This window comes from Lepidochelys kempii, chromosome 10 (assembly GCF_965140265.1).
Source record: "Lepidochelys kempii isolate rLepKem1 chromosome 10, rLepKem1.hap2, whole genome shotgun sequence".
NCBI classification, from domain to species: domain Eukaryota; kingdom Metazoa; phylum Chordata; order Testudines; family Cheloniidae; genus Lepidochelys; species Lepidochelys kempii.
In genome coordinates this window covers 32513363-32526283 of record NC_133265.1, presented here as the reverse complement: position 1 = coordinate 32526283, position 12921 = coordinate 32513363, and the positions used below count along the sequence as shown (strand labels likewise).

General features: G+C 54.4%; 1 protein-coding gene across 1 annotated transcript in view; it reads left to right on the top strand.

Annotated features, from left to right (window-relative positions):
* CLCN7 (chloride voltage-gated channel 7) overlaps positions 1 to 10648 on the top strand; it is a 71411-nt gene extending 60763 nt beyond the window's left edge. The window contains exon 26 of the mRNA XM_073362719.1: positions 8438 to 10648. The gene's annotated coding sequence lies outside the window, so the exon portion shown is untranslated. The remainder of the gene's footprint in view (positions 1 to 8437) is intronic.
* Positions 10649 to 12921: the final 2273 nt, after the last annotated feature.

The following is a 12921-nucleotide window of genomic DNA, read 5'->3' as shown; positions in this document are numbered from 1 at the left end:
CATCCCCTTTGCACTGGAGTTTCATCTCTGGGTGTTCGGTGAGACAGAACTGGGGGAGGGAGGCACAGCCTCATGTAGCCAAGGGTGGAGCTACCATCATGAGGTGCAAGCACTGCCCAGCAAATTCTCCAGCAAGCTGGGCGCGCACGCGCACCCCTTTCCCCCATCCCTTAGTGGGAATATACAGTACGTAACCGTTTCCTTCTGCATCGTCACCTCTTCACTTGACCTGCAGCCCTGGGTCACGTCACCACCAGGGCTGGTCACTGGACTAGGTCTGCACTAAGCGCTGCTCTCTCTGATCTCTCTCTTTCTGAGTTCCCCCTCTCTAACCATCTCCTGGTCTCCTTCACCATGGCCCAGCAGCCCCCTCCATTGTGCTCTGGCACTTGGCCTTTCTGTGACCTCCAGTCCGTTGGAGCTGGTGACTTCTTATCTGCTCTCAGCCCTCCCCGCCCACCTTTCCATTCTCTCCATGGCTCTCTCTCTTTCGCCCTTCTCCCATGGTAAGGTCCAGCCCTGACTCACTCCCCCAACCTCCCCTTGCTCTGCTCCTACCCTGGCACTGCAAAGTAGCTCTGACATCTTCACTGTGAACCAGCTCCACTTCCCCAGCCGAACTGCAGCCCACACCCGTGATCCCAGCTGCCTTCTTGTTGCTCCTCAAACCCTCCCCTTCTCCGGCCTCTGCTGCTCTCACCGCACAGGACCTCGCTGATTTCTTTCAAGAGACCTGACAAAGTACATCAGGACCTTCCCCCTCCCCTTGGCTCACCCTCTCTTCCCCCATCCCCTCCCACACTCGCCTCTTTCCCCCTCTCCCCAGTGCAGAAGTGTCTGTCTGTCCCCACTAACCCTGCTGCTGGTCCCTGTGACCCCATCCCACCTCCAGATCTCCCTCACTCCTCTCCTAACTGCTCTTTCCCCTCACCATACAAACATGCTCTAGTTTCTCCCATCTTAGTGCACTATCTGCAATTGCTGTCTGGGGTTCCTCTCCTTCAATTCCATCCTAGGCCCCCTCCACCTGCCTTCCCAGCCTTCCCACTCCTCTTGCCAAAGAATCTGCCTTCTTTATAGCCAACGATCAGAGCCAGTGCGCCTGGGACACCATCACTCAGGCTCATCCTGAAAACTTGTCCTCTTGGCTTCCCTGACTCTGCCCTCTCCTTGTTCCCCCTGGACCTCCCTGATGGCTCCTTCAGTGTGGAGGTTTCTTCTCAGCCCCTTTTCAGCTTGCTGGGAAGGTTCCACAGGGCTCTCTCCTTGGGCGCCTTCCCTCGCTACAGCTCATCTCTGGGTCACCTCATCCAGCAACACAAATCCAGCCCCCGTCTGACGACTCACAGATCGGCCTCTCTGCTCCAGACCTGTCTCTGCCGTCGCCTCGGGCTGTCTAGCCGTCAGCTCAAGTTCACCAGGACTGAAAGAGACCTTTAGCTCGTCCCTCCCACTCCTCCCTGCATCCTCTTTCTTGATCACTGTGAACAATACCACCAGCCTGCCCCGCACGGAGGCCTGTGACCTGGGCCTCATCTTCACCTTGGACCTCTCCCTAGCTGCTCACAACCAGGATATAGCCACATCTTGCCCATTCTTTCTGCAAAACATCTCTGAGAGGCCCCTCCTATCCCTTCGCACTGCTAAACTCCCACCCAGGCTCGCATCGGCTTGTGGCCCAGTTATTGCTGTCGTCTTCTCTCTCACCCTGCTGCTGCTGCAAAGATTGTCATCCTCGCCCTCAGCGCTGGCTATACCACCCCTTTGCATCCCTCCACTGGCTCCCCCTTCCTCCAGAGCACACCAGCCTCTCGAGCAGGATGCCTTGTGATCCTCCAGGGACCGCACGGCCTGCCCAGCACCCACAGGCTCCAAGGGCAGCATCTCGCCAGCCCTGCCAGGCACTGTGAGGATGCCCCAGGCACAGTACCGCAGAGGCAGAGTCACCAGGCCCTTTGGGGGCAGGGAGCAGCCAGGAGCTTGCTGGGTGCAGCATCCCGGGGGTGGGGAGCAGCAGCTGAGCCTGTATCCTTGTGCAAGGGGTCTGCGTGTAGAAAAGGAAACGCTGTGGCTTTGGGCTCAGCCTGCAGCTGGGTGAGCTCCACGTGGCTCTAAGCCACCTTTGCAGCTCCCTGATCCTGGGGCCAGCTAGGGAGCAGTTTGGCTCTTAGCAGAACTTAGAGCAGCCTGAAGGCTGCCACAGTTGCCAGAGGCCATCTTGCCAGCCAGGGTGGTGCTCCGGGCACACCTACTCCTGCGGAGGCTGTGAAGCAGGGATGGGATAGCCCTGCCTTTGCACCCCCCACGTGCACATCAAAGGCCTGACTTGCAGGAGGCGCCAGCTGGTGGTGCTGTGCTGGAGCTCCCCGGTGACCTGGCCCAATCCCCAAAGGGGTTACATGACCCCCTAGCTGTGGGGGTTGCAAGCTTGTCACAACTCGCTTTCCTGCTGACTTTGGCTTGTGACGCTGAGCTACCAGGGGTGAGTGCTACACAGATCAGTGTGTCTCAGGAGGTTCCCTGAGCCGTGACTCCCAGCACAGCCAGGGAAGCATTGTGGGAGTGCTGCAGAGACGCAGGGAGGGCAGGCCCCCTGCCCGCCCCAGTTCCCCTCCCTTGTTAGCGGGTGTTCTCGCTCTGGTTCCAGTGCTGCAGGAGGAATGTTAATGCAGGGAGTTGCTGAATATTTCTGAAACACAGCCTCTCCAGGTCTGCAAATAGAGATGCTGGCCCTTTGCTCCCACTGCGATCCCTGGCGGACGGCACGGAGCAGGAGATGTTAGTACAAGCTTTTAGCATCCATAAACAACCCCCGAACGCACCGCTCTTATTTGCCAAGATAGCTCCGCTGCTGAGTATCCCTGGAGTTCCCCTTGTGCTGTGCGCCACAAAATCTGGGGGCCGGTTGCTAATGACAGACTGACCGCCCAGCTCAAGGGCTGGACTGGGAGCGGGTGGCACAAGTCCAGGGCATACCCTAAAGGTCAGGGAGTGCAGAGGAGGCTGCATTGAAATTAGCACTAAATACAAGAAGCCATGACTCCGCACGATCTGCTGCTGTCCTGCTTCCTCTCCCCATGGCAAGTGTGGGGCAGCCCTATAGTAGAACTGGAAGCTTAGGGGCTGGTGTTCTGGGCAGATTTGAACATAAGAATGGCCATACTGGGTCAGACCAAAGGTCCATCCAGCCCAGTATCCTGTCTACCGACAGTGGCCAATGCCAGGTAACCCAGAGGGAGTGAACTTAACAGGCAATGATCAAGTGATCTCTCTCCTGCCATCCATCTCCACCCTCTGACAAACAGAGGCTAGGGACACCATTCCTTACCCATCCTGGCTAATAGCCATTAATGGACGTAACCTCCATGAATTTATCCAGTTCTCTTTTAAACCCTGTTATAGTCCTAGCCTTAACAACCTCCTCAGGCAAGGAGTTCCACAGGTTGACTGTGCGCTGAGTGAAGAAGAATTTCCCTTTATTTGTTTTAAACCTGCTACCCATTAATTTCATTTGGTGGCCCCTAGTTCTTATATTATGGGAACAAGTAAATAACTTTTCCTTATTCACTTTCTCCACACCACTCATGATTTTATAGACCTCTATCATATCCCCCCTTAGTCTCCTCTTTTCCAAGCTGAAAAGTCTTAGCCTCTTTAATCTCTCCTCATATGGGACCCGTTCCAAACCCCTAATCATTTTAGTTGCTCTTTTCTGAACCTTTTCTAATGCCAGTATATCTTTTTTGAGATGAGGGGACCACATCTGTACGCAGTATTCAAGATGTGGGCATACCATGGATTTATAGAAGGGCAATAAGAGATTCTTCATCTTATTCTCTCTCCCTTTTTAATGATTCCTAACATTCCGTTTGCTTTTTTGACTGTCGCTGCACACTGTGTGGATGTCATCAGAGAACTATCCATGATGACTCCAAGATCTTTCTCCTGATTAGTTGTAGCTAAATCAGCCCCCATCATATTGTATGTATAGTTGGGGTTATTTTTTCCAATGTGCATTACTTTACATTTATCCACATTACATTTCATTTGCCATTTTGTTGCCCAATTCCTTAGTTTTGTGAGATCTCTTTGAAGTTCTTCACAGTCTGCTTTAGTCTTAACTACCTTGAGCAGTTTAGTATCATCTGCAAACTTTGCCACCTCACTGTTTACCCCTTTCTCCAGATCATTTATTTATACGTTGAATAGGATTGTTCCTAGGACTGACCCTTGGGGAACACCACTAGTTACCCCTCTCCATTCTGAACATTTACCATTTATTCCTACCCTTTGTTCTCTGTCTTTTAACCAGTTCTCAGTCCATGAAAGGATCTTCCCTCTTCTCCCATGACAACTTAATTTACGTAAGAGCCTTTGGTGAGGGACCTTGTCAAAGGCTTTCTGGAAATCTAAGTACACTATGTCCACTGGATCCTCCTTGTCCACATGTTTTCTGACCCCCTCAAAGAACTCTAATAGATTAGTAAGACATGATCTCCCTTTACAGAAACCATGTTGACTTTTCGCAACAATTTATATTCTTCTATGTGTCTGCAATTTTATTCTTTACTATTGTTTCAACTAATTTGCCGGGTACTGACATTAGACTTACCAGTCTGTAATTGCCAGGTTACCTCTAGAGCCCTTCTTAAATATTGGCGTTACATTCGCTATCTTCCAGTCATTGGGTACAGCAGCTGATTTAAAGGACAGGTTACAAACCATAGTTAATAGTTCCGCAATTTCACATTTGAGTTCTTTCAGAACTCTTGGGTGAATGCCATCTGGTTACTGTTAAGTTTCTCAATTAATTTCAAAACCTCCTCTAGTGTCACTTCAATCTGTGACCATTCCTCAGATTTGTCACCTACAAAAGACAGCTCAGGTTTGGGAATCTCCCTAACATCCTCAGCGGTGAAGACTGAAGCAAAGAATTCATTTAGTTTCTCCATGATGACTTTATCGTCTTTAAGTGCTCCTTTTGTATCTCGATTGCCCAGGGGCCCCACTGGTTGTTTAGTAGGCTTCCTGTTTCTGATGTACTTAAAAAACATTTCGTTATTACCTTTTGAGTTTTCGGCTAGCTGTTCTTCAAACTCCTTTTTGGCTTTTCTTATTACATTTTTACATTTAATTTGGTAGTGTATATTTCTCTTTGTACTGAGTACCATTCACAGGATAGCACTGCCCCTACTCTGCCCGTGCTGCTGGGACGCCACCCCCTCCAGAACCACCCGGGCCCAACACCAGCCTAGGCTGAGACAGTGTGGTCCTGACACTCAGATCTCAATTATGGCCGCAAAGAAAGCTAAGGCTGCAGCATGTGCTGATCATTACTCACTTACTAATACCTGTCTTCTGGCATTATTCCCATCAAATCCATGGCACTCGCTGGAGACTGAGCCCTACTCACCGTGAGTAAGGAAATCAGCAGGTGCCCTTAATGCTGGCTGGAGATTTCATGTGTCCTGCATTATAAAATGCACCTGATGGGGCATTCAGTTCCACAAGCGGATAATGAAGATGAAAAACACTTGGCTGGAGACCTGCCAGAGCCTGATATTCGCCACCCAAGCAAAACTGTCAATGGAAACCTGCCTGTGTGCGCTCATGCATTCATCCATCCTCTGCGGTGTCTGAGGGTTTGTCTAGACCAGGAGAGGGCAAATTTTTTGGCCCAAGGGCCACAGCTGGGTATGGAAAGTGTATGGTGGGCCATGAATACTCACGAGATTGGGGTGCGGGAAGGGGTGAGGGCTCCGGCTGGCTGTGTGTGCTCTGGGGTGGGGCTGGGCATGAGGGGTTTGGGATGCAGGAGGGTGCTCCGGGCTGGGACTGAGGGGTTTGGAGGGCAGGAGGAGGATCAAGGCTGGGGCAGGGGGTTGGGGCGGTGGGGAGTGGGAGGTACAGGCTTCAGATGGTGCTTACCTCAAGCAGCTCTCAGAAGCAACAGTACGTCCCCCCTCTGGCTCGTACATGGAGGCACAGCGAGGCGGCTCTGTGCACTGCCTCATGTGCAATGGGCTGGGGCAAGGGGTTGGAGTATAGGAGGGGGTGAGGGCTCCACCTGGGGATGCAGGCTCCCAGGTGGGGCCAGAAATGTGGGGCTCAGAGTGCAGGAGGAGGCTCCAGGCTGGGGCAGGGGATCGGGGTGCAGGAGGGGGTGAAGGCTCTGGCTGGGGCTGCGGGCTTCGGGGTGGGACAGGGATGAGGGATTTGGTGTGCAGGAGGGGGCTGGGGTGCGGGAGGGAGTGTGGGGTGTGGGCTCCAGGAGGAAGTTTTGGTGCGGGAGGAGGCTCAGGGCTGGGGTTGTGGTGTGGGAGGAGGTTCAGGGTGCGGGCTCCAGGCAGCGCTTACCTTGGGCAGCTCCTGGAAGCAGCTGGCATGTCTGGCTCCTAGGCTCAGGGACCAGGGGCCTCTGCATGCTGCCTTTGCCCTGGCAGCTCCCATTGGTTGTGGTTCCTGGCCAATGGGAGCTGCGGAGCCACTTAGGGTGGGGCAGCACATGGAGCCCCTGTGGTCACTCCTGTGCATAGGGGCCACAGGGACATGCTGGCCACTTCTGGGAGCCGCACAGAGCCAGGGCAGGCAGGGAGTCTGCCTTAGCCCTGCTGCACAGCCGACCGGACTTTTAGCTGCCCGGTCAGCATTGCTGACTGAAACCTCTAGGGTCCCTTTTCGACTGGGCGTTCTGGTCAAAAACCAAATGCCTGACAACCCTAAGGTGTGTTTACTGGGTTGTAGCTAGTCCAGGTGGCTCCAGGAGGGGACACTAATGTGCACCATGACTAGCCATGGGGCAGTAAGACCTACCCCTCATCTGCACGCGGAGTGCGAGTGAGGGCGCTTGGTCAGTGTAAACACACCCCTTTCAGCAGGGAAGCCACTCTCTGGGAAGCCAGGGAGGCTGGGAGCTGCAGGGGGTGGGGGACTGGGGTCCTACCCTTACGTCCTGGCCCCACTGTGACCCATGGCAGGCAATGTGGGAGGGGTTTCTACTAAGGTCATATCCCTGCTCATTACACATTCCCCTGGTTACACCCAGGTCACTCCATCACCACAGGCTGGAGCTCTCTCGCTGGTTGCCAGCAGCCTGGCCTGCAGGTTTGTGTGTGGCTCAGTGGTGGGTGGGCCAAAGCACCCTCTTCCCCGCAGTGAAGGGTGTAGCCACGTTGACCGAGGAGCAGGGCTGCTGGATCTCAGCTGCCCTCCCCTGCACAGAGGGATGATTTACCTAGTCTGGCAGGAGCTATTGACTTGCGAGGAGTGGGGAGATAGGGGGAGGTGTTCCTGGCAGATAAGAGGTTTGCTCAGAAGAAGACAAATGACTTTGTTTGTTGTTCTTCCTAATCGCTGCCCCTTGGTGGGTGGTCCCAGGCATTCCTTCCAGGAGCCCCTACCCCCTCTGCCGTGCTCTGTGCTCCCCGGTTAACCCCAGCAGGGCAGGGGGCAGGCATCACCCACCCCCGGGCTGACCTGCAGGGTGAGGCTGGGCCTGGCACTGACTCTCAGGAGTGGAGTGATGCCCTTGGTAGTTCCTTATCAGAGGAGGCAAGGCAGAGAGCCCAGAGATAAAGACATGGGGCCCCTCGCAGAGGCCAGTAGGTAGAGGGGGATGGGGACTGTACACAGGCCAACAGCCAACGTGCTGGGGAACAATCCGGACTGCCTGGCTTGCCCTTTCCAAACAGAGAGAGGGTCAGGCGTGGTGAACACAACCCAAGAACCCCTGGGCAGAGCGTGTGCCCGCTCCCCTGCAGCCAGCTGGCCACCTCACCTCTACCCAACCCCTTGGCTGCCTTCCTGACTCAGACGGTGTCCAGTCCACACTGCTTCCCCCTTCCCATCACAGCCCTCCTTGATCTCCCCCCCAACCCCATCTGCACTCCTCCTGGTCCCTCATGCCCCTGCTCCTCCCACTGTCTCTTTGTGCCTTCGTTCAGCCAGTCTCTGTGCGTGCACCCGGCTCCGGAGGCTCTCCACAAACTGCAGGCCCTTCCCTGGATCAGTTCCCCTGGGCCTCCCCAGTCTCCCACGTTTCTGACCGTGCGAGGTAGCAAGCTGCAGCGCTCTGCTGACTCTGTGGTATGGTCACAGGAGTCGGCTCTGGGCTGGGGCTGGGCACGGGTCTGGCTTCATGTTTGTAACTGGAGCTGAACCCTGTTTTTCAGCTGAAACTTTTTGGGAGCAAAAAATGCAGAGTGGGTGACGCAGAAATGCTTCCCCAATTTGTGAGACAAGGTGTGGGAGGTAATACCTTTTGTTGGACCAACCTCTGGTGGTGAGAGAGAGAAGATTTTGAGTTCCCCAGGGCTCTCCTCCTGGTCAGGTTCACCAAACTCTTCATTTAGGAAACAAACAAAAGTTGGGGATTTTTGTTTGTTTGTTTGTTTCAAACAATTTTTTGTTTCCAAATTTCCTTTCCTTTTATTTTCAGAAACGTCAAAGCCCTTCGAACACGGTCAAAAGCAAATGCACCCTTTTGTTCGGCACACAGTGAAAATGTTTCTGACTCAGTCTGACCTGAAACAATTATTTGTCAACTTCTCGAAATTGCCCCAGAACTGGAAAATCCATTCTTCGCCAAGCTGTGTTCGTAAGGATTCGTGTACCCAGGGAATGGTCTGGAACGGCTGTTGCACACCACCTCCTGCTCTGGGCGCTTGTCCTCCGCAGTAGATATTGGGCTTTAACTTCACACCGTATCTCCGTTTGAAATAGCTTCCCCCCTAGACAGCCCTTGCAGTACTTCAGCGCTGGTATTAGTACTGCTGCCTACCACCCTACAACTCTTCCAACTGCTACATGGACTCAGACACTAACCTAGAAGTTGGCTGCTATTGATCAGCGCTCAAATGCCCCCAAACTAGCCAGCAACTCTGTTGGTAAAGAGCCAGCCCTGCTCCATAGAGAGCTAGTGTCAGGCTGGCAGCTCCCTCTCATCTAACCAATGATAATCCAAGATCCTCTGCCAGCTGAGCCATCCAACAGTGGTCGGATGCAGGGCGGGGATCTTCAATCGTTCACCCACAAAATAAGCTCTGCTCAGCTCAAGCCACCCGTGCTAGAGAGCACGCTCCAGAGCTGTTCAGAGTTGATCGTGTGAGCTCAAGAGGGCGGGGGGCTCAGGTGGCTCCTCCTTGACTGGAGAAAATACAAGTCGTATCTTCCAGGCTCACCCTGATGGCACTAACAGTAGCAGCCACTCCGAGCAGGGGTGTAGTTCTTTGTGCTCTGATGCCAACTCTCCTTCCTTACGTGCTTGGGCAGTGAAGTTAGCAGTGGTGCCATCTGAAGGATCGCCATTGACATTAAAGGATCATCGCTGAGTTATGACCTATTGATATGAACGGAAAAATTATTCCTCTCACAGCTGTTGTTTCAGGCTCTCTGCAAACTCAGGCAGACACCATGGGGGGGCTGGGCCCTGCAGCTGACTCAGCCCTGTACTCAGCAGCTGAAAGTTGGCTGATGGGCCTGGTTTATTAATTCCACCTGGGACATGGAGGGGTAGGATCAGCTACCTGGGGATGAGACTAGGCCAGGGCAGATCTGGATGGAAACTCCAGGGACAACTACACCCAGGCAGTGACCAGCAGCCAGGCCTGAGGCAGGTACTGAAGCTGGGTCTGTGTGCACTGCAAGGCCAGGACATGGAAAGCATTCTGCCTGCTCCCCGTCAACCATTAATGCTCATTTCACATCTTTGACTCTGCCTGATCCCTGCAGGGAATGCTGTGGTTGGAGTCCTGGAGGAGCTCCTGCTGGCTCAGCATGAGATCCCAGGGGCTCCTGGAAGATGCATGCCACAGTATCAGCTCTCCATCCTTGGACAGGGTCCACCATGTTCCCCACTCACCGCATGGCTGATGTGCAAGGGGAGGGACCATGGCAATGACCCACTCCCTCTCCCCAGCCTGTCCACAAGCACAAGAGAGAGAAGGTTCTAGCACCTTCCTGTCCCAGCCCCCCTGTGGTGTTTGGTACAGAACAGCTGACTTCCAGGGCTCGGGGATTGGCCCTGTTCTGAGCAGAGCCAGCCAGGGGCTCAGAGACTTTAGGGTCAGAAGGGACCATCAGGATCATCTCATCTGACCTCCTGCACATCACAGGCCACAGAACCTCACCCAGCTACTCCTGTAATAGATGCCTAACCTCCGGCTGAGTTACTGAACTCTTCAAATCATGGCTTAAAGACTTCAAGTTACAGAGAATCCACCATGTACACTAGTTTAAACCTGCAAGTGTCCTGGGCCCCCCTGCTGCAGAGGAAGGTGAAACCCCCCCAGGGTCTCTGCCAGTCCTTTACTGGATGGAGTTTGCTTGTACTTTCAGGTCCCAAAGTGCTCAGGAGCAAACTGCAGTTTTCTCACATTTGTTCATCATTGGAAATCGTTTCCAGATAATGTCATTGAATCCCCCTTGGACTGCAGCACGTTGATTTGCAAAGGCACGTTGGTGCCCAGCTCCCCCTCAAACCAATGTGGGTTGGCTGCCTAAAGACCTCGGGGCCATCGGCCCTGTAGCAAACAGACAAACAGAGCAATGGCAGGGAGGGGAAATGAGGGACTCGCTTCCCTCGGACAAGGAGAAACAGGCACCGCTTGGGTGACAGGTTTTCTTGGGTTTATTTTTGTTTAATGGTTTTAATAAAATTTATAACAAGCTCCATAGGCCAGGAGCAGTGGAAGCTCCCTAAAAGTGTGGAGGGCCCCCACTGGTGCCCGAACCATAGCCCCTGCGCTGCCCCACCCCTTCCTGTGAGGCCCCACCCCGACTTGCTCCTTTCTGCCCCTCCCTCCCCCATTACTTGCCCTTACAGCTGGTAAAAAGTGGGAAGGCATAGTGATGTGATGGGGCCATGGCTCCCTGGGCCCCCTGGTCCGGCACCCCTACCTGAGGCATGGCTCTTCCCATCAGCAACCAACCTGGGTGGAGACCAGCTCCTTCTCCTTAGCCTGTGAATTATCAGGGTACATGCCCCCAGGCCAGGCCAGGCCCCTAGGGGCCTACACTTTCCCTGGGGTCCTTCCTTCCCTTTCTGCTACACAGAGGGTGACCACAAACATCCTCAATCCGCTCAGGCTGCACGGCCTGTCTCCCATCAGCCATGCCCAGACTGGTGGTGGTTTCCCAGCCTGCCTAGGGGTGACGAGAGATTGTCTGACTTTGCTTCCTTTGTGCACAAGGGAAATGCCTAAATCCAGCCCCTAGGAACAGATCAGGGCTTAGTAGGTTCTGAGCTAGTAGAGGTTTCACGTGCCGGGTAATGTGAGCATCGCCCCAGGCGGGCTTGGGCCAGGAGGCAGTGGAAAGGGGGAATGTTGTGGAACTGAATCACCCCCCAGGCAGTCAGCGTGCACCACTGCGGGGGAGGTCAGAATGGCATTTCCTGGAGGGTGACGAGAGGTGGTATGCCCCTGCCTGGATGCAACAGGCCCCATGGCAGAAGGGCAGGTACGGTGCCTTGTGCCTGACCCCCACCATGAACTTCCTGGATGACCCTGAATGGGACTTGGGCTGCATCCCCATACGGGGGCATCAAAGGAGCAAAACCCTCCTCCCATACCTGCGCCAGTATCCAGCCCTTGGCTCTACATGTCTTCCTGCTCCCCTTCCCCTGGCACAGGTGGGTGGGAGGTATGGCACCCCCCTGTGCCAACCAGCAGCCAAGCCACGGTTCCTGCTATAAGCGCTAGACCCTTGGAGCAGGGAGTGATGGTTGCTCACAGCAGTCCTTGGGCACTGGGCCTCTGCGCTGCTCCTTGCTATAGGCATAAGGCAGCCCCATTCCTGGCCTGAGGACTCACAGCAGCCGGTGGATAATGACACATGCCCATCTCTGTGCTCTCTGGTAGGGAAGCGCTGTCCAAGCGCTGTGCACCGGGAAGCAGTCACACCCTCCCTGGAGATGAGGCTGCAGCCGGGAGCCCTTTAGGATCCTGCTTTCAGACCCCTCTGTCATCTACAGAGGACTGCAGGCCCCAAAACTGACAGAGAAGTGACCTGCTAGACTAGAGGTTAGTTCCCTATCTGATGCCCTGGGCTGGGGTGTCCTCCCCACACTGGCTGGGAGAGGGCTGAGGCAAGCCAGGTGGGCCTATCAACTAGTTAGGCTGCAAACTGGGGGAATTAAGGGTGGAGAAATCCCTAATTAAGAGGAAGTTCACCTGAGCAGAGGTGGGCTGGGAAGTTCACCTGAGCAGAGGTAAACCCAGGAGCCCGGCAGCAGCAAAGGCTGCTGGGAGGAAGTTTGTGGTCACCATTTGCTCAGCAGGGAGGGAACCCAGGGAAAGCATAGGTCTCCCTGACCTTGGGGGTATGTACCCTGAAGAGAGTCAGTGGGAAGTAGTAAGTCTGGGGACTGAAGAGACTTTGACCATTTGTTGTACAGTCCCTGGGCTGGGACTTGGAGTCATGGATTGGCCCAGGTTCCCCTGCCCACCACTGTGGCAGTGGTGGGGCAGTGAACTGGAAGACTGCTGCGGTCACACTGGGAGTGACAGAGGCTGAAGGACTGTACCCCAGAGGGGGGATGCTGAACGACCTGGCCCAAGGACTGAGTCATGAAGAGGCAGTAGCAGCTCCTGGAGTGAGAATAACTGGGAGAGAGAGAGAGATGGAGGTACGGCATGCAACTGCAGAAAGGGGCATTGGCCTCCTGGAGCTAATCCCCAGAATGGCCAGGAGGCGGTGCCATCCTGCAGTGAGTAGAGCACCCCCATCACATGCTGCCCCCCCCCCCCCCAGTACAGCTCTTGAATTATCACGAGGCCTTTTGGTTTAGACTAATTCAGCCCATTCTCCCTTTTGCACCTTTTGCCCATCACCATTTGTTGTTATCAGTTCTCATGACCGTTTGTGAACTTTCCCTCACTTCTTACAGTGGAGCTCACACTTCAGGTACACGGGTAGACCCAG